The sequence below is a fragment of the Onychomys torridus genome, chromosome 21, assembly GCF_903995425.1.
Source record: "Onychomys torridus chromosome 21, mOncTor1.1, whole genome shotgun sequence".
Taxonomy (NCBI): Eukaryota; Metazoa; Chordata; class Mammalia; order Rodentia; family Cricetidae; genus Onychomys; species Onychomys torridus.
The window spans coordinates 20,269,374-20,295,879 of NC_050463.1; the positions used below are offsets into that span (position 1 = coordinate 20,269,374).

At 49.5% G+C, this 26,506-nt stretch overlaps 1 pseudogene; it reads right to left on the reverse strand.

Annotated features, from left to right (window-relative positions):
- Positions 1–837: 837 nt before the first annotated feature.
- Positions 838–26,506, reverse strand: LOC118571490 (annotated as a pseudogene).

Here is a 26,506-nt window from a genome sequence, read left to right on the forward strand (position 1 = left end):
GTCTGGGCCTTGGGGGAAAGAAACCAGCCCCTCTCAGGACAGACTTCCCTGCAGCCCTGGTCTTGGAAGGAGGCTCTAACTGCCTTCTTTGCCATTGTGTGTGAGTCGCCCCCCACCTGAGGCATGATAAACTCTGCTCTCTCCCCTGCCATGCCTTGCCCCATTTCTCTGTCTACAGGGTGTGGATTTCCACACTTTTATCTCACAAATGAGCTGTGAGCATCAGCGTGGAGCCCAAGACACTGCCTCCCCTCTCCTTCCCACAGAGGGAAGTATGAAGGCTCATCCTCTGGACTGCAAGAAAGCACGATTAAAAGATGGTATCAAAAAGAGATTCATTATGGCCGGGAGGCATGGCGCACGCCTTTAATCCCAGCACTCGGGAGGCAGAGCCAGGTGGATCTCTGTGAGTTCGAGGCCAGCCTGGTCTACAGAGTGAGATCCAGGACAGGCTCCAAAACTACACAGAGAAACCCTGTCTCGAAAAAACAGAAAGAGAGAAAGAGAGAGAAAGAGAGAGAGAGAGAGAGAGAGAGAGAGAAGAAAGAAGAAGAAAGAAAGAAAGAAAGAAAGAAAGAAAGAAAATTCTGATGGTAAATTCTGTTTTCAATAGAAAATCTTAAACTTTTAATTTCTTTTCTTACTTAATTTTTATTCATAATCATAAACTTAACTCTGCAATCCAGCTGGACTTGGAGGGGGATGTGGGAAATATGGATTCCAAAGAACTTCAGTGAGAGCAGAGATTATAGGGTACTTCGAGCAGATGGGGTGGGGGTGCTCTCCTGAACGACAGAAGAATGGTCTGATGGGTAAGAAGCCCACAAGTCAAAAGAATTAGAGTTGTCCACAGTCGACAACGGTGATCTTGCTGGCCTTGCCATTCCTGGACCAAAACGCTCCATGGCTTCCATGGTCCTCACTCAGGTCCTCTCTCACCTTCCCCAAGACCAGGTTTGCCATCCAGCTGCTCAGTCTCCATGTAGATGAAAAACTGGGAACCGCTTGCGTTTGGTCCAGCATTTGCCATGGACAAGATACCAGGGCCTGTATGCTTCAGGATGAAGATCTCATACTCCAATTTCTCCCCCAGATCAACCTGCTGCCAGGGCCATTATGGCATGTGACGTCACCGCCCTGGCTCATGAATCCTGGGATAATTCTGTGAAAGGAGGAAGCTTTATATGCAAATCCTTTCTCTCTGGTGCTCAGAGTGTGGAAGTTTTCTCCTGTCTTTGGAACTTTGCAAACATCTTGAGGGAGATGCGGCCCACGGGCTCGCCATTGGCCGTGATGTCAAAGAACAGCAGTGGGGTTGACCATGGCTGCAGCAAGTGGTGATGGGATGGCACCAACTGCAAAGCTGCTTTAAAATTTTTTAATGAAAAATTATTTTCTGAAAAAATTAAAAATGAGGTCAAAGCCAGGGATGGTGGCACACATCTGTGATTCTAGAACTTGAGAGGCTGAGGCAAGAGGATTGCAAGTTCCGGATACCCTGGGCTACAGAGTGAGACCTTTCCAGAAAGAGAGATTGAGAGAGCAAGGGATGGAGGGAAAAGAAGAGGGAGAGAGGAGAAGGGAGAGGAGGAGGAGGAGGGGGGGGGAGGAGGAGGGGAGGAGGAGGAGGGGGAGGAGGAGGAGGAAGACATAATCATGTAAATAGATTTTTTCCAGTTCATTGCCCCATTACATCTCTGGTACAAAAGAGACATAAAGTGAGGTGAGGGTTCTGGTCAGAATATTCCGACTAGCCATGTCTTCCTAAACTGAAGTACTCAAGCTAGACAATTAGCCATAGCAGAGTCAACTTTCTACCCAGCAAGCAAGAGGGGAGCAGTAAGTGGTGAGGGGCAGTGAGTGGTGGGGAGCAGTGAGTGGTGGGGAGCAGTGAGTGGTGGGGAGCAGTGAGTGGTGGGGAGCAGTGAGTGGTGGGGAGCAGTGAGTGGTGGGGAGCAGTGAGTGGTGGGGAGCAGTGAGTGGTGGGGTGCAGTGAGTGGTGGGGAGCAGTGAGTGGTGGGGAGCAGTGAGTGGTGGGGAGCAGTGAGTGGTGGGGTGCAGTGAGTGGTGGGGAGCAGTGAGTGGTGGGGAGCAGTGAGTGGTGGGGAGCAGTGAGTGGTGGGGAGCAGTGAGTGGTGGGGAGCAGTGAGCTGGTGAGGAGCAGTGAGTGGTGGGGAGCAGTGAGTGGTGAGGAGCAGTGAGTGGTGAGGAGCAGTGAGTGGTGGGGAGCATCTATGCGGTTCTGTGTTCTTCCAGAAGTCCTTGGGTAGACAGCTTCCACAGCATTCCACAGGCTTCCACAGGCTTCCACAGCCTCCCACAGGTTTCCACAGCCTTCCACAGGCTCCCACAGGTTTCCACAGCCTTCCACAGGCTTCCACAGCCTTCCACAGGCTTCCCAGCCTTCCATCTCGGGTCTTTGTTTCCCACTGATAACACAGATCCTCTGCAAACAGAAACACTTGGTCGTGTTTAGCTTTCCAATTCGGCTCCAGATCACCAAGAAGAGACGGCAGGAACTCCAGCAAATGCATAAGCCTTTGAAATGAGTTTACTAGTGAGTCACTGCAGTCCTTTTGGTGGTTTGGGGGTGTGTGGGTGTATACATTTTTATTTATATCAGTATGAGGATGGCACAGCGAACATGCAGAGGTTAGAGATTTGAAGTCACATACCAAGGGTTTACCCAGAATGTGTGTTTGCCCTCTGGGTTATCTCACCGGCCCTATTGAAGACAGGCTCTCATGTATCCCAGGCTGGCATTGAATTCTCTGTGGCCCTTGAGTTTCCAATCCTCTGATCTCTACTTCTGAGTGGTGGGATTACAGATGCATCCCACCATATCCAGTTTTATGGAGTCCTGGGGATCGAACTCTAGTCTGCTCATGCTAGGCAAGCACTCCCCCAAGGAAGCTACATTCCCAGACAGGGTTTTACTACAGAGCCTTGGCTGACCTAGAATTTAAGACTGTCCTTGAACTGACAGAGATCGACCTACCTCTGCCTTCCAAGGCATGCTCAACCAGCTCCCAGCTAAATCGCTGTTTTAGTCCTGTATTGGCACTTTACATTTTGTAAGCATTTGGAACGACAAAGAACCTCAACTGTGAATTAACTCCTGAGAGTCTGGAAGTGCAGGCTGGACCTTCTAACACAGAGGGAATGTGAATGAATGGCCGTTACTAGGGCCTATTCTACTTGTTATTAGTAGCCATGACAGCCACCCAATCACTGTGTGATGTTTCAGAGTTCACAGGAGCGTCTCATAGGTACACGTTATCTTGTAAGTAACCTCCTCAAGTGGACCTGCTGTCATTGCCCCATTTTACACATGAAGGAAAGAGGCTAAGGGAAATTCGCATGGCTGTCCAAAGGCACGTGGTGAGAATTTGGACTTAAATAAAATGGAGGGTTTGTGTGTATGTGTGTGTTTCTTTTTAACTTCAAATAGAGCACTGGCCATTAAGCTTTGGCCCTTGATTCATTTAATTTCACAATTAAAACATGAATTTTGGTGATTCCCAACATAATGGACCCTATATAGAGAATAGAATGCACGATACCTCATAATCCAAAGTTTTCTAGAAGTCACATTTAAAAAGTAACAAGAAAACAATCAAAGTAAATAATAAAAAAGTAAAAAGAAACTGATGGAATCAATTTTAACAATTTTATTTAACTCAAGCTTTAATTTCTACATGAACTAATAAGAGATTTTATATTGTTCTTATCTTGTGTCCCCCTATCTTTAAAAGACACTGTAGCCAGGCGTAGAGTACTCTCCAGTAAGCCCAGAATTTGGGAGGCTGAAATACAGAGATCCTGAGTTTGAGGCAAGCAAGCCTGGGCTGCACATCCAGACTTAGTTGGAAAGAAAGAGAGAAGGGGGCGGGGGCGGGGGGAGCAGAGGAAAGCAGTGTGTAGTTGAAAGTTCCCCTTCCTGCCTGTATCAGCAACGGTCACTTAGATGTGGCCGAAACCACTGACTAGGGTTAAGAAAGAGACCACAGATTTTATATACATTCTGATTTTTTTTTTCAGAGAGCTAAAATTTAAAAAAAAAAAAAAAAAAAAAAAAAAAAAAAGCTTAGGAACAGAAAGGGACTCAGTGTTTCTCAGTGACCGCACTAAGAAAGTCCAGCCAGCAGATAGGGCACCACCACATAACAGGACACCTCTGAGCCAGTGAGAGGAGTCACTAATTCAAATAACTATTTGAGGGCCCATTCTCCCCTTGTGGGCTCTCTCCAGTCATTTTCCAATTTAGACCAGGCCACTAGGACCACCATGCCAATCAAGTGTAAACCAAGAGCTATCTTTGAAAGCTGAGTTGGCCTTAACTGAGTGGCTCCTGGCTCTGGCTGCTAGTCTACCAGTTAACCCCTCTCGGCTCTAAGACCCCAGGAGAGATCTCAGCCCCTCCATCCCATCCCCCACTCCCCAACCTCCCAAGTTTGTTCATTCAATGAACAGGAAAAAGAGAGGACTCCTCTACCCTGCAATAAAAAATGGAGAAAGCTCCAAATAATAATACCAATAATAATCATGGCCACATCTTCATTAACCCTTTGACACAACTCTACTCAGACTATCTGTATTTCAGGTTATCAAAAGGCACGCATGACCAGTGGTGGTTGTATTGAGAGCTCAGTTCTGATGCTGAAAATGAAATTTAAACTTGAACTTTGAAATTTCAGATCAAATTACTTTAATAGTCTTTTTGTACTGGGAGTTAAACCCAAGGCTTTCTAGGTGCTGAGCAAGTGCTGTACCCACCCAACTACATTCCCAGGCCCAATTCATCTTCTAATAGGGGCTCACTAAGTTGCTCAGGCTGGCCTTCAGCTCACTCTGTAGCCCAAGCAGATCTTGCACATGTGAACTTCCAGCCTCAGCTCCCCGAGTAGCTGAGCCTTCGTCACCAACCCAGCTTCAGGTCTACACATTCTTGCAAAATAACAAACCCAGAACTGTCTCTGGGCCAACTACCACCCCCAGTTAAAAAAACAAAAACCCACACTCAGCGCATCGCAAAGCACTTCTGCCATCTGGTGGCCTCTCTGTCACAAGTAAGCTCCCCAAGAGGACCGGATCAGCTTCTAGGATTGTGTTTTTCAAAATGTGCTCTCGGACCACAGTGGGTCCAAGGGAGCTTATAAAAAATGGACATTGCTGAGCGCTATCGAGCCTGGGTCTCCATGACAGACTCCAAACACCCACACTTAAAGTGAATGCCCCAAGTGATCTTCACGCATAGTAAACTAGAGAGAACCGTCGGTCTAAAGGACTCATCTAAAGGATGCAAGCTGAGAAAATTCAGAGGCCGTGAATGTTGGAGGACTCATGCTCACTAATGCTGAGCAGAGGAAAGATTGCTCTTCTCTGAGTCTGCTGGGCTCCGTGGAGTTGTTTTATGTCGAAATAACAGCCTGTGCACTGTACACACAAAGCGAAAAAGAATCTAAATGTCACCAGCTTGCTCTCTCTTGTATTCCCTCCCTCTCTCCTTCTCCCTGTCCACTCCATATCAGGATCTAGCCAGGTGAACCCCTTCATAGCCTCCCACTTCACCTCTCATCCCTGCCTTTGCAGTTTTGCAAACGGTCCAGTCAATCTATAACAGCACTCTCCACCAAAATATCCAGGCATTGCCTTCTCAGGAGGGTCTCTGAGGAGACTTTTAGACTAAACTAAGTACCCCCTTCTTAGCGTCTCACCACCAAAAAGCTATATATGCAATCGCATTTACTTATACACACACACACACACACACACACACACACACACACGCACGTAACTGTAAACTTTTCTCAGGCAGAGCTGTGTCTCCGTGACTCCACAACCTGGCCAAATCTCTACCACGTAGCTAGCAGGCTTCGCTCAGTATTTACTGAGTGAATAAGTGTTTTCAAATGCAACCAGAAGTCTGTCTGATTTTTTTTTTTTTCAATGATAAAATAGTAAAACTGGGAGAGGTGCGGGGAAAGGGCAGGAACAGAGCAACCTGGGAATGTCCTCACCACCTCCCAGGAAAGGAGTGATTTCCCCAGAGGACAGAGGCCTGTCACATCTTGCCTAGCTAATCTGACAGAAGCCAGCTGCAGTGGTTGGTCTGCCCTGGGGAAGGCGTGCTGAGGCTGGGAACCACATGCCACTGTTTGCCCCTGGGGACAGGGGCACAGGGGGAGGGTAATTGACTTGTCTCCCAAATGTATTTATTAATTCCTAGCTGCACCATTTGATGTGGTTTCCAGGAGACATGCCGTTGAAATCTGTTCACTGCCTTCATTGCCTATCCCTCACCCCACGCTGTGATGGCCCCTAGGGAGCCTGGTAAGCCTCAGAGCCAGCTCACCAGCAAGACTCCGGGCAGGCAGGGTCTAGACATGGTGCCCACCACACAGAAGAGATGGGCTCCGGTGAAGGACTCTGCACCCTAGGCTGCAGATTTGGGTACTGATGAGGGTGAATAGGCAGCTCAGCTGGAGGCCTGGATCTCCATGGGGTGTCCCTGGGATCAAATCCTCAGCCAGGAAGAGGAGGAATCAGTGGCTTCATAAAGCCTAGGTAGGAAGACCCAATGAGCTGGGCGTGTTGGAACAGATTATCCCAGCGTTGGGAGATGGAAACAGGAAGATCAGGCATTCAAGATCATTGACTCCAGAACCTGTTCAAGGTCAGCCTGGGCTACAGGAGACCCTATCTCAAGTGTGTGCTTATAAACACACACACACACACACACACACACACACACACACACACACACACACACCAAAGAGGCTATAACTCCATGGACAGAGTGCTCTCTAGCATCCACTGAGCCCTGGGTTCAGTTCCCAGCACTGCATACACTGGGCATAGTGGCCAACCTGGGCTACACAGGGCTTTGTCAGAGGGAGGATTGAAAGTGAGGGGTCCTGGCTTGCCTGTTTGTGTGGCTCACCTGACCACGGGCATTGTGGGTCATTCCAAGTGAGCAACAATGTTTATCATGGTGCCAGGCAGATGCCACGAGTTCGCTCCCTGCTTCGTGCTCCCCAAATTTCTGCCTGTTTCCTACAATTAGTATAAATAGATTTTGTAATCGGGGAAACAAAACGCAGAGTGGAAGGTTGTGACCTAGACATGAGTATGCATCTAAACTTGTATCCTGCACACAGCCTTGTGACCACACTTGGACAAGCAGGGCCGTGGTGGCCTGCATGCATGCTGTGTGGACACCACTGAAGGTGGTAAGGACTTTGCTCCTCAGCTTCCCCATTTTCTAGTCACCCCCCCCTCCCTGACCTTCCCTACAGAAACTAGTTCTTCTCATTTTCCTTTGAAGACCATTGCTCCTCCACCCAGTTCTGTTCCCTGATTCTCTCTCCTCCTCTAAAGACTCAAAGTACTCAGCCCACAGCAGGACATGCCCTTCAGCTCGCTGAGCCAGTAATGCAACCCCAGAAGTCTTTCTTCTCCTCTTTACCCCTATGTACACAGTCACAAGCGTACACACAGCACATGCGCACCAGACTCTGTAAAAGTCCTGTCTACTACCATCCGACACATCTCTGCTCGTGGGTACACCAGGGCCAGACCAAGAACTCCTTTCTCTGCGTGTCCTTGGCCTGTATCGTGGACTCTGACCCAGGCTAGGAGGGGCCAGCAAGGTCCTTGTCTCAAGAACAAGGCTTAAAAGAATGCCCCACACCTCAACAATCAATGCAAATATTTGAAGCAGCGTTTTTAAAACCCCAAATTAACTTCAAATATCCAGGATGAATGAAATGTCAAAACTCTTAAATAAAGAAAAGCTCCCCGTGACTGATGTCTTCTTGTGTGCCTTAGGCACAACTGAGTTTGGCTTAGCGTGCTCTCCAGAATGAACCCATCTGGAACAGAAAGGCATTCCTCAGCAGGATTCAGAATGTAAGACTAATGTGGCTCTGAGCCCTGCGTCCAGCGAGTCTGTGCCTGTCTTTCCGTACAATGACACTATGACATGAGGAGCTCAGGGTCCTCAGTAGCCTGAGGGACACAGCCCTGAATTCGCTAGGGCTCAGAAGGTCAGCTGTGTGGCTAGTTCAGAGTCAGGTATGCCGGCCTCCACAGGACCTGGTCCAAGAGGCAGAGGCAGAGGTAGACACGTGATGAGTGGACAGGGGGACCGAGAGACGGGCTGAGGAGGCTGAGGAGTTAGGAGCTGAGCGGGTCTCTGTGGATTTTTCCTCTAGCAGCGTTCAGACCTGTTCAGGCAGGTCAGCCTGCCTACCCACTAGAGGTCACATCAGATGCCACCTCTGTGACCTCCTCAGGCAAACAGATGCCTCAAGGAAGACACCTGGCCCCAGAGCCCCGGAGACCAAGCAGACCAGTTTTCCAGAGAACTCTGGCCAAGGAACCCTCACAACCTGGCCTACATGACTTGCTAGGGCTCCTGAGTGTAGGAGCAGGGATTTTGCCTTATATATTTCGGCCTCAGGATCCCACTTGCTCAGCTCCTTGGAATCTTATCGGGATGCTATTTCTACCAGGGAGGGTCTCCTGCCTAGAAGAGACTACGTCCCTGGCCCAGGAGCCTCTGAAATTCCAGGCCCATGTCATCCAAAGGCAGGATCTTTCCTCACACTAGCAGAAACACTGAGCTCAGAATGGCTAAGAAAAGCTGTAGTACAACCTGCAAATACCAGGGGTACCCAAGGAGGAGCAAAATGCAACCATGGCCCTGGTTCTGATGGTGAAACCCCCAGCCTACACTCTGTGTGTGTGTGTGTATGTGTGTGTGTGTGTGTGTGTGTGTGTGTGTGTGTGTGTGCACCACACGCACGCGCACACGTGCATAGGTATGAAGGGACTAGCAACAGGTCCAGCCTATAGCCACCTGCTAAAGAGGCCCAGGCAGGCTGACCTCACGAGATACGGGTCTCTGGCAGGTTTCAGTGGGCTGTGCTGTCAATCAGAAATTCTGTTTGTCCCGGGAGCCTGAGCTGCAATCACATTTACATTTACTCACTGAACACACGTGGGTCCCCCACTTCGTGCCAGGCCTGAGGCTGCCCTGCCCAGGCAGTATGCACCCCTGAGCATACTGTCCACACACCCAAACTGAGCAGTCTTTTTCAGCCCTCACCATGGCTGAATGGAATAGCCTTTGTGTTTGTGTGCAGCTGGTCCACATGGACCTCCACACACTTGCAGGTGTGTGCTCTCTTCCTTTCTGCCTCTTCCCGGTGGACTGACACCCACTGCTAGTAACAGACATGGGATTTTGGTACCAATAGGTGAAATGCCCAGCGGCTCACTGCAGAGGCCACACCCTGGGCAGAGCCAGGAAGACCGGCTGAAGTCTGAACTGCCTTAGGGCCCTGTCTCTGCCTCTCATGCCCTGCTGGTCTACTGGGCTGTGAGGAAGGAGTGATACCAGGCTGACACAGGATTCACAGGTCAGGGGGACTCCACACAGAACCAAGATTGAAAAAAAAAAAAAGACCCGAAGGCATCACAGTTCTACCACATTGTTTCTCAAGCCGAGGCACCACTTATAGCCCAGGCTTTCTCACTCTGAACACCAGCCCTGCCTTGCCTGCAATGTGGCCTATCTCGAAGTCAGGCTGCCTTCTGGGAACCCCGTGGGCTCATATACATACACATGCATGCACACACGCACGCACGCACGCACGCACGCACGCACGCACACACGCACGCACGCATGCACGCACGCACGCTTTCATCAGGTTAGCCCTTGCTAAGAGTGTTCAGATGTTTCCCTACTACCTAAGGATGAACTCTGACCAGCATTCCAGATGCTTCTGAGGACTGGAGGTGATTTTCTTGGCCCATCTTCCTCTTGTCTCTCCAGAACCCTCCCATCCAAGCCAGTGTGCACGCGCATTCTATCTAAACTGTGCCTTTTTACACCTATGCACATTTTGCAAAGCCTTTCTGTATCTCCTCCACAACCTCCAATCCCTGTCCCTCCTCCACCCGTCTCTCCTTGCAGTGCTGAACTAAACCACCAAAGCTCACCCAAGGAGCCCTTTGTGATGGCCACAGCTGGGCACTGCCCTCTTGACCTAGGTTGTACTCCCTGAGTGTGTCACCCCTATGCACAGGCACACATCTCCTACTGGCGAATTGCCTCTTGCCTGCTAGAACCCCAGCTAACCTCAGAGTTGAGGTTGGGGCCGGGCCATGCATCTCCTCTTTGCGACTTGTTTCCCAAAGCGCAGGGCTGGGCACGCTGGCACAGATGCTGTCACCCACTTAGCCCATATCAGCCTCAGGGGTGGATGTGTTGTCTCCCTCCGGAAGGGTGTGACCCCAGCCCCCCTCTCTTCCCTCCCCCGTTGAAGGCATCAGCCTCTGGCTGGGTGGCTCTAAGGCCCTAAGTCAGGCTGGGGCCTGCTCAGCTGGGCGGGAACCGCACACATTCCTTCAGAATTAAACAAGGTCCCGCTGGCTCTAGGCTCCTCAGGATGAAGATCATCCGGTTTGCTTTTCAGCAGCATTTCTGCTTCCCCGGGCTGTGAGCCCATGTGGTTCCAAAAGAAAGTTCTTCAGTTTCCCGGGGCAGTGACCTCAATAGCCACAGGGAAGGGTGAAAGGTCACATCTGTGGTCCTTTGGAAGCCTGGGTCAAGGCCAGAGCCTCTGCCCTCTGCCACCTCCTGCCTCATGTCCCTCCTGTCATATATCTGCCACACTTACACACACATGCACACACGTAGGCCGGCATGAATACACAGACACATGCACAACCACACAGATATGCATAGGCCATTGTGTACACACAAGATATTCATATAAACACACAGAAGTCATTCTCACACAGATGTGTAGGAATAGATGTGTGCATAGAAACAAATACACACTGGCATATAAACACACACAGGCAAACACAAACCCCACGACAGAAGTGGAAGGAGTGTGCCCATGACAAGGACCACAAACGCCACCGTTTCGTGACCGACCCATATCGCTACTGAGATCCCATAACCCCTTCAATTAAACTTAGTCCGTGAAACTACAATAAACATGTGACCCTGCTTAGATTCAGTCCCTGTGACTAACTGCAGTAACACAGCCTACTCCAAACCAGTAGGGAGCCCTGGACGGTCATATAAGCCTCTGTGGCCCCCCAAACACGGTTCCCTTTCAAGCCAGTTTACTCCCTTCGCCAGAGATGAGCAAACACACCAAGAGAATGTTTTTCTGCCATCTGCAGGAAATCGGCCATAAGAAATACACAAGTTGCCCGCTCTTGGGTCCAACAAAAGTACAAAAATAAAGATCTCCAAAGGATACAAGTCTCCATGATGGGAAGGCCGCCGGGCAGATGGCCCAGTTGGTACAGTGTTTGCCTGCAAGCTTGAGGACCTGAGCCTGGCACACCTGTAACCTTGGGGCTCCCCAGCAGAGGCAGGAGGATGCCTGGGGTTTGCTGGTCAGCCAGTCCAGTCAGATAGAGGTGCTCTGGGTTTGTTAAGAGACCTTGTCTCAAAAACTAAGTTGGAGTCTTGAGAAAGATATCCAATATTGACCTCTGGTCTCCATGCACAGGCACATGCACACACACACACACACACACACACACACACACACACACACACAGAGGTATACACAAACACACAAATGCCATGATGTAAATAATACCTCTTAGCTGTTATGCAGTCCTGTGGCCACCCTACATATGACCCACCCCCATGAACCCCATGTCGTGGGCTGAACTGGGCACCTCCAAACTCCTGTGTTGAGGCCCTAGCCCCCAGCACTTATGAATACAACCATATTTGGAGGTGAGACCCCAGCCGGGCACTTTGATTGCTAGGTGGGCCCTAACCCAGTCTGTCTGGTGTCCATATAAGGAGAAAATATTAGAACACACAGAGAGACCAGGGGCTCGGCGTAAAGGGGGCCGCCGTGTGAAGAGGTGTAGAGCCAAGCAGGGAGGCTCGGGAAGTCTCTGACCCTGACAGCTTGATCTTGAACTTCCAGCTTCCAGTGTTGTGAGAGAATACATTTCTATAGTCCAAGCAACTTGCATTGATGGTACTCCTGACGGGAAGCGGGGATGTGACCATGCCTGAGAAACCATCATGCAGCATCCGGAGCTCTGAATGCTGGGGGCTGTGAGTGGCTGTGGGGCGGCTCTTTCTCTGCCTTCTTTTGTCACCAGAATAAAGTTCTAAACTCCTCAGCACAAGCTGCTCTCGGTTCAAAGGTCACCTTGCAGTACACTGGAGGCCATTGGGCAAGGCCGGAGAGGTCAGCACAGAGAGCAGGTAGGCCTCTTAAACCTGGGCCAGCTCACGGACTGGCACTGAGCCCAGCGTCTCTCTTTGTGCCGAGGAAGGGCTTGGCAAAGCCTTCCTGTCAGAAACCCACGTCCACTCAGGGCAGGCTCAAATTAGTCTGCTCTGCTGCTCTCAGCTGCTTGCAATTGCAGCCCCTCATGCTAGGATTTCACTTTCGACACTGATTTATGGGAAACACAAGGGTTGCCTAAAAATCCCTTGAATTCCTGCTCACTGAAGCAATGGTTCAGCGAGGCGGAGGGAGCGAGCCCAGCCCTGCCACCCCACAGGGGTGGGGAGATGAAGGTGGGAGTGTCTTCTGAGCGGGGACTACGCCCAGTGATCAGAGCCACTCGGGTGGGCCATCCTCCCCCCACCCCCAGCCCCTCAGGGGCCGAAAGGGCTCTTTGGAAAAATGACATATTCCTGCAATCAGTTTCTCAGCGGCACTGAAAATAAACGGGCCTGAGGTACACATGTCAACAGGCATGAATCTCACCCACATGAGGGGAGAAAAAGCTAATTGCCGAACACACGCTACAATGTCACAGTTTATACAAGATTTCAAAATGTGCAAAACAACCCTGGAAACGCCTTTTAAAGACTTACACATGAGGAGGGAAACAAGAGAGGATCATGGGAGGGGAATGTGATCAAAATACATTATATATGTGTACGAAGCTGTCATGATGAAACCCAGTATTAGGGATAATTAATATAGTCTAATAATTCTGTTTTGTTTTTCTTTTTCGAGACTGGGTTGTTTTTGTTTGTTTGGTTTGGTTTGGTTTGGTTTTTCGAGACAGGGTTTCTTTGTGTAGCTTTGCACCTTTCTAGATCTCACTCTGTAGACCAGGCTGGCCTCGAACTCACAGAGATCCACCTGCCTCTGCCTCCCGAGTGCTGGGATTAAAGGCGTGCGCCACCCGACACCCAACATAGTCTAATAACTTTTTTAAACTGTCATGTAAGTCAGGCAACAGCTGCATGTTCCTGTCATCAGAGCACTTAGACTAGGAAGGCAGAAGAAGCAGGGATTTAAGGCTAGCCTGGGCTCTATAACAGATCTGAGGCCAGCCTGAGCTACAAGAGACCGGCCTCAAAAATAACAACAACCCAAGCTTGCATGTACTTTTAGAAAACAATACAGAAATTCAAGAAAGCGAGAAACTCCCACGGTAGGCCAGTGGTTCCTTTGGCAGGTGGAGGATAGCAGAAAGGGAGCTGCACATAGTGGCCCTGGTTGGATTGCTGAAGCCTATTTCTGAGACTGATTCACAGCTCCACAGGTATTCATTATATCACACACACACACACACACACACACACACACACACACACACACACACATGTTGGTTACTCTCTTCTTGTTGTTGTTGTTTTTAACCTTGTTTGGGTTTGCCTTTAGAGATGAAGCAATGTTTCTAGCTTCAGAGACAGGCATGGCAGCACATGCCTGTGATCCCAGCAGGAGGCTTGCTGTAGGTTCAAGACCAGCCTGGGCTACATAGCAAAACCATGCTCTGAGGAAGAAGGAAAAGGAAGGGGGAAAGGAAGAGGAGGAAGATTATTTTTCACAGTTTCCCATCTCAGATCCCCAGATCCAAATCCCACCCCTCACCCCCCACTAGCATCCCAAGTGGCTTGGTGACATTAGGAGCATCACCATGGAGAGAATAAACATCCAGCCAAGCCTCGGAGCCTCACTGTATTCCCACTGCACCAAGGGATGAGGGTAGCGAGTAGGTCTGCAAGCCTCAGAGTGGACTCCCTAGAATGGGGTGGCAGGAAGCCTTCCTTGGGCTCAAATCTAGAGAGTAAACAGACTGGAGGCTCCTGTCTGAGGACTCGGAGCTCTGCTCACAGCCCTGTTCTCCCAGACTGCTTAACCCTCACAGGCCCTAGTATCCTCCCTGCACACCACGCCCCTGCATGGCTGTGTTGGTCTATCCGGCAGGCCTGGACCACAGCTGCAGCTGTACACCCCACTTAGAGTATGGCCACCCCCCTGGTTCTTCCCCAGTTCCTCCAGAAACTAAGTCTGGCCCTGGATCCCACTGATCCTGCCTCCCAGCAGAATTAGCAGCCTAGTTTGTGACAGTTGAGTCCCTCTCCCCAGCACCCAGCTTGTCTGGTTGTTATCTGGGTACATGGCTAACTTCTGGAAGCTAGAATTGCGTCTTATTTATTCATTCCACAAGCATGATAAGTACCTCTGATGTACTATATGCCTCGCAAGACACTGGGGATTCAGTAATGAGTAACAGTGTTCACTCTTACTCAGAAGTTGAGTTATGGAGTTAGGACAACAGAAGGCTAGAGTCATCAGCTTGGAGACTGGGTGCAGGCCAATGATCATCTAGTCAGAGTCATCTACGCACAAGGGAAACAAGACACAGAGGTGACATCACTTCTGAAGGTCACATGTTAATAAGGCGCAGAGCCAGGATGACCCCAGAAACCACAGGGACCTGAGACCAAGTTGAATGTCCAGTCTGAGCATGGTAGCCACTGCCAGGCTGGACTTGGAAAACCGTTCTCAGAATACCTGCTGGTGGCCAAGTCAGGCCTCTGGGAGGTAGGTATGTCCCCTCTCTATCTGGAGATCACACACTGGAAGTAAGCTGGGGTCACATTCACAGTGCTAAATCTCAAGCCAAAATCTGCACTCCCCCTCTTTCCAATGAGGGGTAGGGGGTGAAATCTGAAAAAAAAATAAGGATCGCCTCTTCACAGGCAGTGACTTTTGGGACACACACTCCCACCCTGAGAAGCATGAGGCCTCCTCTGTTGCACAGACCATAACCCTGGAATCTGACCTTAACTTACCCTCCCCTGTACACCACCACCATCACGGCACTCCCAACCAGTGGTTCTCAAACCATGGGTCTTGACCCCTTTGAGGGCGGTCACAAATCAGATATCTCGCCTATGAGATATTTATATTACGATTCATAACGGTAGCAAAATTACAGTTATGAAGTAGCAACGGAAATAATTTTATGGGTGAGGGAGGGTCACCACAACACGAGGAGCTATATTGGAGGGTGGCAGCATTAGGAAGGTTGAGAACACTGCTCCCAACATCAATATGAGGCAAGGCTTCCTGACTGAGCTCCTTCCTGTCTGCCTTCTGGCCCCAGGATCCCCAGAGGCCGGCCAAGATGGAACTCCCCAGAACCTGCTAAGGGAAATAATAGGGTCCCGGGCCCCTCTCTGTCCACAGAGCAGAGCAGCTTGGGTGGTATCTGACTCAGGAAACGGGCTGTGTTTTCAGCTTTTCTGCACAAAGTGCTCACTCTCAAAGGACCCACTCAAGGACCCCTAAAGGAGTGCCGGGGCCGAGTGCACAGTCCGGTGCACATCTCGGATGACAGCTCTGCCCCATTTCACAATAGCGCGGCGACAGCCCAGCCCCAACCCATCGGAAACTGTTTTGCTTGGCCTGCAGCATGTTTGACATGAATCGGGTTGCCAACTTTGTAACTCTAGGAGAGGTCACATAAAAATCCAGATTTGAAAAGAGAAGAATGGCTTCCTTGAACCTGCTCCCTGGCCCTCCAAGGAAGAAGCCCGAGTGCCCACCGCTCCTCATTGTTACCCCCCTCCCCACCTTGCCCACCAACAGAGGGCCATTTATCTCCTACCATCTGCCCTGTCTCTCCTTTCAACGCGTTACTTTCCAAGGCCACAGGGGGGCTTCGGAATTTGTGAATTCTCATTTTAGGGGCTGAGAATGATTTTTGCCTGTGGAAAGTGTGGCTCCACGGTCTGTAAATTCTGCAGGCCCTCTCCCTCTCCCCAGGAGGCAGTGCTCAAGGGGGGAGGTAAGAACAGCAGATAGGAAGGTGAGCTTGGTTGGAGATGCCGGCTTTGGTGCAGAACGCAAGGAGAGGCCCTGAGACAGACTGTGAAAGACAGTCCTGAGTAAGACATGGAGGGAAGTCAGAAATGAACCTGGGGAGAGCTGTGGGCTGGAGTCTGAGGCTCAGCATGGAGGGTCGACTTTTTCTCTTTGGATTCTAAAGTGCGTTCATTCCTACAGCGCAACATTGCCCTTCAGCCTTGCTTTCCCCACCCCAGACTCAAAGCTCCCCTCAGCCCTGTACGTAGAAAGGAGAGGAATCGCCAAGGCCGAGGCCAGGTCCCAAAGACCTCGACACAGATGGCCTGAGAGGCTCCCTTCCCCACAGAACGCACAGAAAAACCACAGTCATCTACGTCTTTGTGTTCACACAAGTATCTGTTGACTTAACGTTTGTCCGCCATCATGCATTTAACAAACTCTCCTTGGAGACAAACCCAAGACAGAGATCACTGAAACCACTTTCCTGCCAACTGGTGCAGAACAGTCCTGATTTGGTGTGGTGTCTCTTCTCCCCAAATGAGTACCAACTTCTGCCCGGCTTTGCCGTCACCATCCTAATCTGCTCACTATTACTACTCCTACTAGGCCATTTTGAAACGACAAGAAAGTATCTGCCGTCGGATGGGCCTTTGAACACTGTGGACCCCAAGTGTGGTGGTGGTGGTGGTGGGGAGGAGGGTTCCCTAGAAGTGGGAGGGTTCTACATGGAGCCACTGCCCAGCCCAGTTTGGTTCGCTGACTGGCTTGTGTTAGAGTGACAGCCGATGGAGCCCCCCTCCCCTGGCTCTTGTCCAGCCCGACGTGGGGCCCCTCTTTGTATCAGAGACTCGGACACACTCAACTGGCTCCTGGCACCACCCTCCCTCACCAGCTCTTTTCCTTTCCCCCTAAAATTTGGCTCTGTACTGGGAGAGGGCTTCTTTCTCACTGCTCCCCCCCCCCCAACAAGCCCTCCAAGCACCCTTTCTCCACAAGAGGTGGGCCGCCGATACCGAAGGGAAATAGTGGGAACAGTCAGGTGACACTATGGAGAAAGGAGCCCTGCGTCTGCGGAGGCAGTCGGCGGCCTTCACATTTTTATAGTTACAGTCCCGGACTGACCAGGGCTAATGCTCTTTTTGCCCCGAAGCCAAGCATCCTCCCTTTAAACCCTTGCTCTCATCCTCCTCAGCCTCCCTCCAGCTACCTCCTCCAGGCCCTTTAACTGCCAACAACCCACTTTCCTGACGAAGTTGATTTATGGTGACCGGAGGGAAAGCAGAGTTAGAGGCAGCCCCACCCCCAACCCCCTTTTAAAACCACCCAACATTCTGGGCAGAACTTTGCTATTGAAAGGCAAAGACAGACCTACTCAGTCCCTCACGGAGCTGCAGACAGACACACACCCTCACAGCCAGAGATAACAGTGAGGGGCAAGCCCTCCTCAGACCCACTGCCCACCCTAACATGCTCTCTCACACGCCCCACCAGCCTGCCCTGCACTGTGAGCCATTTGGGCCTTCTTTTGAGGAAAAACATTCGGCTCCCAAGAAGGTTCCTGACAGGGCCTTTTTTTTTTTTTTTTTTTTTCCAGAGCCGCTGGATAAATTGCTTTTGTGCAAAAATAAACACAAGTGAACTGCATTAGCTGAGCGAATGACACATTAGTTACAGATGCAGGGCCTGTCAGAACATTGAGGGAACAGCTTTTATTGGGGAAAGGCTGAGAGACTCATAAATAACCAGTTGGCAATCTCACATAAACATTTGTGCGTTCACATAAACACCGCCTACCACAAACGGGGCCTGGCTGCCAGGAGGGCTTGGAAGAGCCCTTTCTGCCCGTCCTCAGAGAATAACGACGAGGCTGGGGGTGGCGAAGGGTCACAAGCCCCCTTTCTCCCAGAGTTCTCTACTTCTTGGACCCGCACCCTCTGCTCTGTGGGGTGGAGGGAGAGATCCAAGTTCTAAATCCTAAGTGTCTGCCAGAGAAAGAGGGTCAATGCCCAGCTCAGTGGAACAACTGGTCCATTTTCCTCCCTCCACAGAGAGCTCGCATTAGCCAGCCCAGAAAGGAGAGACTAGGATATGCTGTTGCACTGGAGGCTGGCCGGCTGAATAAAGCCAAGTGAAGGATTTGAAAAGAGCTTGGAAATCCTTCTCAATACAACCCCGGTGGTTCCCATCAGAATCGCTGGGAAAATGGGCTGAAGCCAGTATCCCTCTCAGCACCAAGGACGAAGGCTACAAAGGGTGGCACCAGCCTCATCCCATCCCAAGATGCAGGGCGCCTGGGCTTCCTCCCATTGGCTCTTGAGAATGTTCTTGGGTTGGCCCTGGACTCCCTTTCTTTCTTTCCTCTGAGACTAACACTTCAGACCACATCTGTTTGAGGCTCCAAAAAAGGGCAAGGCTGGCCATGTGGACTGACCAACCAGTCCGTTCTCGCTGCTTTCCCTTCATGCCAATCCATCCCCTCATACTCCACCCCTTTCCCAGCAAATGCCCCTTGGAAAGGCTCTGGTGCCCTTATTTGCACTGAGGTGAATGGAGTCTTGCTACGGGGCTCTGTGGGCTTCATTTGATCCCATCTCCCTCCCAGACGGGCAAAGTATGAACGTGTAAGAGTCAATGCAAGTGCATAGCCTCGAACTCCTTGTCAAGTTTTAGAATCAGCTAAAGGAGGAAAAGAAAATGGTGGCTCTTCTGCCCGACACCCTTGCATTTGGGATTCCTTTAGGAAAGAGAGTATAAAGACAAAGCAGAGCTCCCATGGGCCTCAAGATATCTCACAGCAAAGACTGGCCCCAATGCCAGCAAGAGTACCATCTTCCCTCAGCTCCACATCAACTGGCCACTGCGTCCTGCCATATTGAAGGACCAAAAATACTTAGACTGAGTACCTTTCTGCTTTATTCATTGTGTTCCTTCATCTACTCCCATGTTTTCTCCAATCTAACTTCCCTCTCTGTCCCCCATGCACTTCAGGGGTCCAACTCATCTGAAATAAATCCCCATCTGGGTCCTTCGGTTTTATACCTTTTCTTTTGAGTACCTTTCTCCTTCTGCAGGCCCACATCCAACCCACCTTAAAAACTGCCTTCTAGAGTCTTCTCTCTGTCTCTGTCTCTTTGTCTCTCTGTGTGTCTCTTCCTGTGCCTCTCTCTCTCTGTGTCTCTCTCTGTCTTTGTCTCTGTCTCTCTTGTCTCCCTGTCTCTGTCTCTCTCTCAACCCTGAGAGAACGCTGGAGCATCTTACCGTTAGCTTTCCCTCTTGTTCTGGGTTGTTTGTGGAGAGCGAGTATTCCCGTGCATGCCCCGCCCCCAGGGCTCAAGTTCTCAGACCCGAGGCATCCCTCTTTGAGGTGCCCTTCCTCCAAAACACTCATCCGGTGCCCAGGAAATAGTTCCTATGCTGGATCAGTGAAGGGAGATGGTGACACAGTCTGGAGTCACGGTTCTGACATGGTGGGATGAGGTGATGGGGTGGGAGTGAGGGAGATGGTGGCCATGATGGAAACTGGCCTGTAGCCTTCCCCAGGCAGCCTCCTTTAGGCTTTCATTTAGTAGCTGAATAACTCCGCTTTGGAAGAAAAGTTAAGATGCCAGGCAGGTGCCAACAGCCAAGCACCACGGCTCTATTGACTAAGGCTCCACCATCTAGGCTCTTTCTTCCTGTGAACAAATGGAATGTTTTATGGGAAGATAGAAAGAACAGTCCTAGATGGCAATGTGGAAGGTTCTTTGGCCAAGACAGCCCTCAGGAGAGAACACAGTGCAGCCATAATTTATTGCATTCGATATTTTCACTTCCAACCTTATTTTTATAGACATTATTTCACAGGCTCCAGCTTAAACACAGATGGAAAAGATTCTGGCTTTGTAATAAAAGATGGATTATGGTGGGCCCACCCCGCTGCTCTGTGCCTGTGAGTGAGTAAACGCACATGATCATGGCCTTAGGTGGGGCTGGGAGATGGCTTTATTGTATGTGTAGGTTTTGATCTAACAATTCTATACTCAGCTCTTCTTCTGGATGCTTCCAGGGGAAAATGTGATGGCCATGATGGTGGGCAAGAAGAAAGTATGGCTGAAAAGAAGGAAGGAGGGGAACACATGGTATTGTCTACATGACTATGCTGGATGCATTTCCTTGCTCTTTGTGGGGGGGGGTGTCAGGATCTAATGTTGCGGGAGGTACTCTCCCTCCATGCTGGAGCACAGAGTTTCATCTCAATGAGTATCTTTAAAATCAGGATGGAGGAGCTGGGGAGACGGCACAGTTGGGAAAGTGAATGCCTTGTAAGCCCAAGGAGTGGGCTTCAGTACAAAAGCTGTGTTTGGTGGTGAGGACGCAGAGGCAGGAGGATGCCTGGGACATGGCATGCTCTCTAGCTAGCCTAGCCTACTTGGCCTGTTCCAGGCCAATGAGAAGCCTGAAGAAAGAAAGAGAGAAAGAGGGGGGAGAGAAAGGAAGGAAAAAGAATAAATGGTGGACGGTGCTTGATGAATGAAATTTAAGGTTTCTGTATATCCCCTCCCACATAAACACATACACACACAGGCATGCTCACACACAGCAACATGATTGAACCTGTGGTTTTAGAGCCTGGTGTGGCAAGCTTTGTTGAACCATCCTTATTTTGGGAAAAGAGAAAGGGAGACCGAAAGGGGGGAAATACTTGAAAGGAAGTAAGAGGGACGTAGGAAGGTGAAAGGAGAATTGCTCAGACCAGAGCCAGGAGGAAGACCCCAAAGGAGATGATCTAGCCCGGCAGGAGTGTCTTGGCCCACGGTGTGGCCCACACACATCCACAAACTCCGTGAGTGCAAGCCGAGGCCAGCTTCGCTGCTGGCAAGCAGCAGGCCTAACAGAGCCCAGGCAGGCAGCTTGAACACATGCCTTAGCAGCAACACCCCCCCTTCTTTCCCTAGGGGGGTTGTCATCAGACTTGATGAAGCGTTGGGAGTGAGTATCAGGAAACACTAGGGACTCAGGCTCATTGGGGGGGGGGGAGTCAGAGGCAAGAACAGCCCCCACTCAGCTTCAAGGGTCAGTGGAAAGTGAACAGAGGGAGGGGAGACTCAGGGAGGAAACCCACTTCTGAGGACCCTGTCCTTGTGGAGGAACTGCTGTGTGGAGTGGAAACCCCGCAGAGGCTGAGAGGCCATTCCTGAGTGGCTCGATCCATGAGGACCTCTTGGCAGAGCTCTGTGGGAGATGGCTGCTGGTGGATGGCAGAACTGTTTCTCTGGTCTTCACTGTAGACATTTCTACATTGCAAAGCCACAGTGGTAAAATTCTTAGGACCCATCCTTGGGGTATCCTTGAGGGCTTGACATACCAGCAGAGATAAGAATCAGTGCTGAGAAAGCCTTCTACCCGCTTAGACTTGGTATGCCAATCATTTGTGTCTGCTCTTCTGAAGCGAAGTCCCACCAGCACCGAGGGAGCCATGAGGGATTGGAAGTTTTGAAACAGGAGTAAGTGAGGAATCCACTTCAGGGAGCAGAGAGCTCCAGGAAGGCAGTGCCCACCACTGACCCACTTGAGGAATCTGGCCCAGGGACCCAGGAGCTTATGAGATATAGAAGACTTGCTACTTCCCAGATCCCTTATTTGGAGGAATTGCATCCCTCTACACACTTATATACTCTAGGACTGGTGAGGTTACCTGTCAATCAAAAGGCTCCTCAACAAACACTCTTGAAAACCAATTTGAGCCTTAGCTTTCTGACTTCCCAGTCCTGAGAATCTATATATGCCCTTTTAACACAAGCCTATTTGAATTGGTCTTTGGTCACCCAGAGCTAAAAAGAAAGCCCCAACTAGTACACATGGATAATAAGTGAAATATGCTTCTCCTAGACATGGCCAAGCCACAGGCCATGGGCCACATGTGCCGCAGCATAGTTATGAATATGGACCAACACATAATCATAACCTTACATAAAACATTATGAGATATTTGGTGCTTTGTTTTGTGACTCAACTGTGCGGTTCTCGGGTGTGAATTTTGTAGACAGTGCTGTGTTGCAATGTCAAAGGGTTTCCCATGCTTGCAAGTTTAAGCCAAAGAACTTAATCAGAATAAAAATGCATTTCCCCAGGAGCAGAGGCCCATAGAAATCCAGAAAAGAAGCAGAGAGACTTGGACAAAGGGCTGGAAGCAACAGGCAGAAGAAGCCCCATTCTGCTCCTAGAGGTGGAAGGACCCATATTTCACACATAGGTGCACACATGCGTGCGCACACACACACACACACACACACACACACACACACACATGTACAAGCACACTTGTAACATAAAAGCACATTGATCCTTGTCTTCCTTGGAATCCAGCACTCAACCTCAGCACACAAGGTCTCCAGCTCTAAGCATCCACTCTCATGACTGACACTTGAGTCCTCGAGTCAACAGGAGACTGAGTCTTCATGTTATATGAACCATAAATTAAGCTGTCTCCCACATTAGCAACAGGAGGACAGACTGAAGGGTGGAAGTGGGTAAATGGAAAAAGCAGGTGGATTTATCAGTCAAGTCCTTTCTCACAAATAGAGAGTGTAACAGCAGTATTCTTTGATAGTGGTAAAACACACATTTTCTTCCATAGGTACTGGCAGATTATCCCAGTGTTTGTTACATTTGCAAATCACAGGCGTGGAACATTTTCCGGGATACATAATTTATGATTCACCTACATTTGCACATACGCACCTCAAGATACAAATGCATGCCATGTGGGACTGACTCTTTACATTGGCAACTAACCAGACATGGAGCAACACCACAGTGATGAATGATTTATTGTTATAAAAATGTCTACTTGGGTTGGGGATTTAGCTCAGTGGTAGAGTGCTTGCCTAGCAAGTGCAAGGCTCTAGGTTTGATCCTCAGCTCCAAAAAAAAAAAAAAAAAAAGTCTACTAAGATATCACTAAAATTTCAAGACTCAAGCTTAAAGTTAGCCTCACTTAAACATTTTTACTGAACTTTATATGTGCTTGATGAAACTCAACAGTTTGAAATTTTTGTAGATAAATGTTGTGGTTTGAATATTGGATGTCCTCCACAGGCTCACATGTGTGACCCTTGGTCCTCAGCTAATGGAATTGTTTTGGAAGGTTGTGGAAACTTCAGGAGGTGTATCCTTGATCAAGTGGGTCACTGTGGGTAGATACTGATGTTCTGTGGCCCAGCCCCATCTCCTGTCCGCTCTTTGCCTCCTGACTGTTAATGCCTAGTGGCCAGTCATGGTGTCATATTCCTGTCATGGTGCCTCACCAGCCACGATGGGTTACAACCATCCAGTAACCATGTCATGGAACCAAACCAGCCATGATGAGTTATGTATAACCCACCTGTAACCATGAGCCAAGATCAACCTTTCCTCCGTAATGTCACCGTTACCAGGCATTTTGTCACAGGAGCAAGGAAAACAGCAAATACAGTCATTTGGAAGGTTTTTAAAGACAACACTGTTTATTTATTTTAAGTTTGCATATGTGCATTCACACCATAGCACAAAGGAGTCAGTTCTCTCCTTCCACCTTGTGGCTTCTGGGGATCGAACTCAGGTCCTCAAGCCTGGTGGTAAACTGCCTTTGCTTGGTGAGTCATTTCAGCAGCTCTGAAGACAACATCTTTAAAGTTTACATGAGACGGGGTGGGTCGACGGTTCACTAGGGAAATGCCTGTGGACCTGACTCCTATCACCACGCATCCAGGTGCAGCACAGCTGTGGGCACCTGGAATCCCAGCACTAGGGAGGAAAAGATTGGACTTCCTGTAATTTGATGATCAACCAGTCTAACCAAATTAGTAAGCTCCAGGTTCAAGGAGAGACTCTGTCTCAAAAAATAATGTGGGACTAACTGAGAAAGACACCCTGCAAGGCCCTCATACACACATGCACACACCCATACAAGTAGATGCACACACACACTTTTACATGAGAAGCAATCTTAAATTTAAATCTTTACAGTTTACCCTGCAGTTTTAAAATTAAAATAGGGTGACATTCCTGGGCTGATTCTCTGTCTCTGTATAATCAACCCCAAACCTTAGTGGCTCACAATGAGTTATTCTGCTTTTTCACAGTTCTGCTAGTTGACAGTAAGAGATGGTGATGTGAATTTCTCATGCAATCAAGCAGCAGCAGGGCCTGAAGCCTGAAGCCAAATGCAGCCTTGATGGTATAGTGCATCCAAGATGGCAGCATCCACACCCTCTTTTCTCTGCCCCAGAGAGGATGGCTGGAGCACATGGGATATGCTGAAGCATATTTTTTATTGTCATGTGGCCTTTCTTATGGCTGTCTTGACTCTTTCACTGAGGAATCGAACTCCTAACATGATGATTAGCCTACCCCGCAGGAGTATTCTGTTTGTTTGTTTGCTTGCTTGTTTGTTTTCTTAGGCAGGGTTTCTTTGTGTAACCACCCCGGCTGTCCTGGACTCACTCTGTAGACCAGGCTGGCCTCAACCTCACAGAGATCTGCCTGCCTCTGCCTCCCAAGTGCTGGGATTTAAAGGAGTATGTCGCCACCACTCAGCCTACAGTGAGTATTCTAAGACCCCAGGTGTAGAAACCAAAAGCCTTTTGTGTTGCATCATAGTCACTGCTTCTGTGGGTCCAAAGTAAGTCACAGAGACAACCCAGATTTAAAGGAGTGGACCACACAAGTGGCTAATAGCAAGAAGTAGCATTGAGGGGGTTGTCTTTGAAGACCAATTACCCATGTCTGATCCCAATGAATCACCTTCCTCTAATGTGCAAATCCACCTGCCCACCAAGAACCCCCAAGGTCATTAAACAAATTCCAAAACCAAGACTTAAGTTCCAAAACCAAGACCTAAGCATCTAAGTGGGGTATAGGTGCACATGCGACCCTTCAGGCATGGTTCTTCTTGGCCCTAAGGTTTGTGAGCTAAGAGACAAGTTATTTTCCCTCATTTGACACACAACAGTGGGGCAGGCACAGTGGAAACTCAATGGGTGCTCGTCTCCCAAAGGGAAGAGCAAGCCTGCAACCGAGCTACACACATGCCACCAACTCCTTCATTAGGTCTACTTTTTCTCTTCCAGAAGTGTTTTCCTGGTTCCAAACCCTTAATTATTGTACCAGTTAGCTTTCTGTCAACCTGACACAGGCTGGAGTCATCTCTGTAGATGGAATCTCCACAGAGGGATTGCCTCCATCAGACTGGCCCCTAGACAAGCCTGCAGGCACTTTCTTGACTAATAGTTGACCTGGAAAGGCCCAGCCTACTGTAGGCAGTGCCACCCCTGGGAAACGTGGACCTGGATTATAAGAAAACAGGCTGAGCAAGCCACGGGGATGAGCATTCTTCCAAGGTCTCTGCTTCATTTCACTTCAGGGTCCTGCCGTGTTTGAGTTCCTGCCCTGGCTTTCCTCAGTGATGGACTGTACTGTATTCAGGATGTCTATGCCAAATAAATCCTCTCTTCTCCAAGCTGCTTTGGGACAGAGAGCAAACTAGGACAACTGTCCTTCCTTTTCATAAGGAATAACTAGTAGCTGCCACCAACAGGCTTCTTTATTTGAGCTATATGTCTTTTGGTCCAACTTGTAGAATTATTTTTAAAACTTTGTGGGCTTCCTTTTTTTTCCCCCTCAATTTTTAACTATGTGTAAATGTGTGGAGGGGCATCTGCCCATCAGTACGGTACCATGGAGGCCAGAAGATAGTAGACGATCCCCTGCATCTGGAGAAACCAGAGGCCATGTGATGCCCAATGTGAGTGATGGGAAATGAACTTGGCCTCTACAAGACCATAAACACTCTTAACCTCCTCTGAGCCATCTCTCTAGCTCCTGCAAGCTTTTGTATATCACATTCTAACTTCCTCCATTAGACAAAAGCCACAACCATTTATTTATGTACTTTTGGGCTTATCTTGACTTAAGTCACCAGGAAGGGGCCTGTTGAAGTCCTTAGAAGCCCTGCAATCCAGTAGAGCTAAGACAGTATCCGCAAGGTCTTCAGAAGCCTTTCTGTCTACCCATGAGGCCTACAAGACATGCCCTCCCTTGAGTGTTACTGAGGCATTACTGAAGGATTTACAGCCACACCCTTGGCTTCCTCTGCATCTCAGCCCACGAGTTACTGGCAGCACCCTGACTTGTGCCTTTGCCCTGAAGCCTTTTCTTCCGTTGAGAGCCTTCAGCTGCAGCAGCATGACTACCTCCTTAGATTTCCTCAATTCTGCTCCAAAGTGGAACAGCGCCTTCCTTAGTTCACGGTCATGTCTCTTCCGTCCGACAAAGTCAGCTCGGAGAAGCTCCAGGGCACTTTCACTGCGTGGCTTGGAAATTGCTTTAGACAGGATGCTCTCTCCTGCCATGTCAGTGAAGGCCAT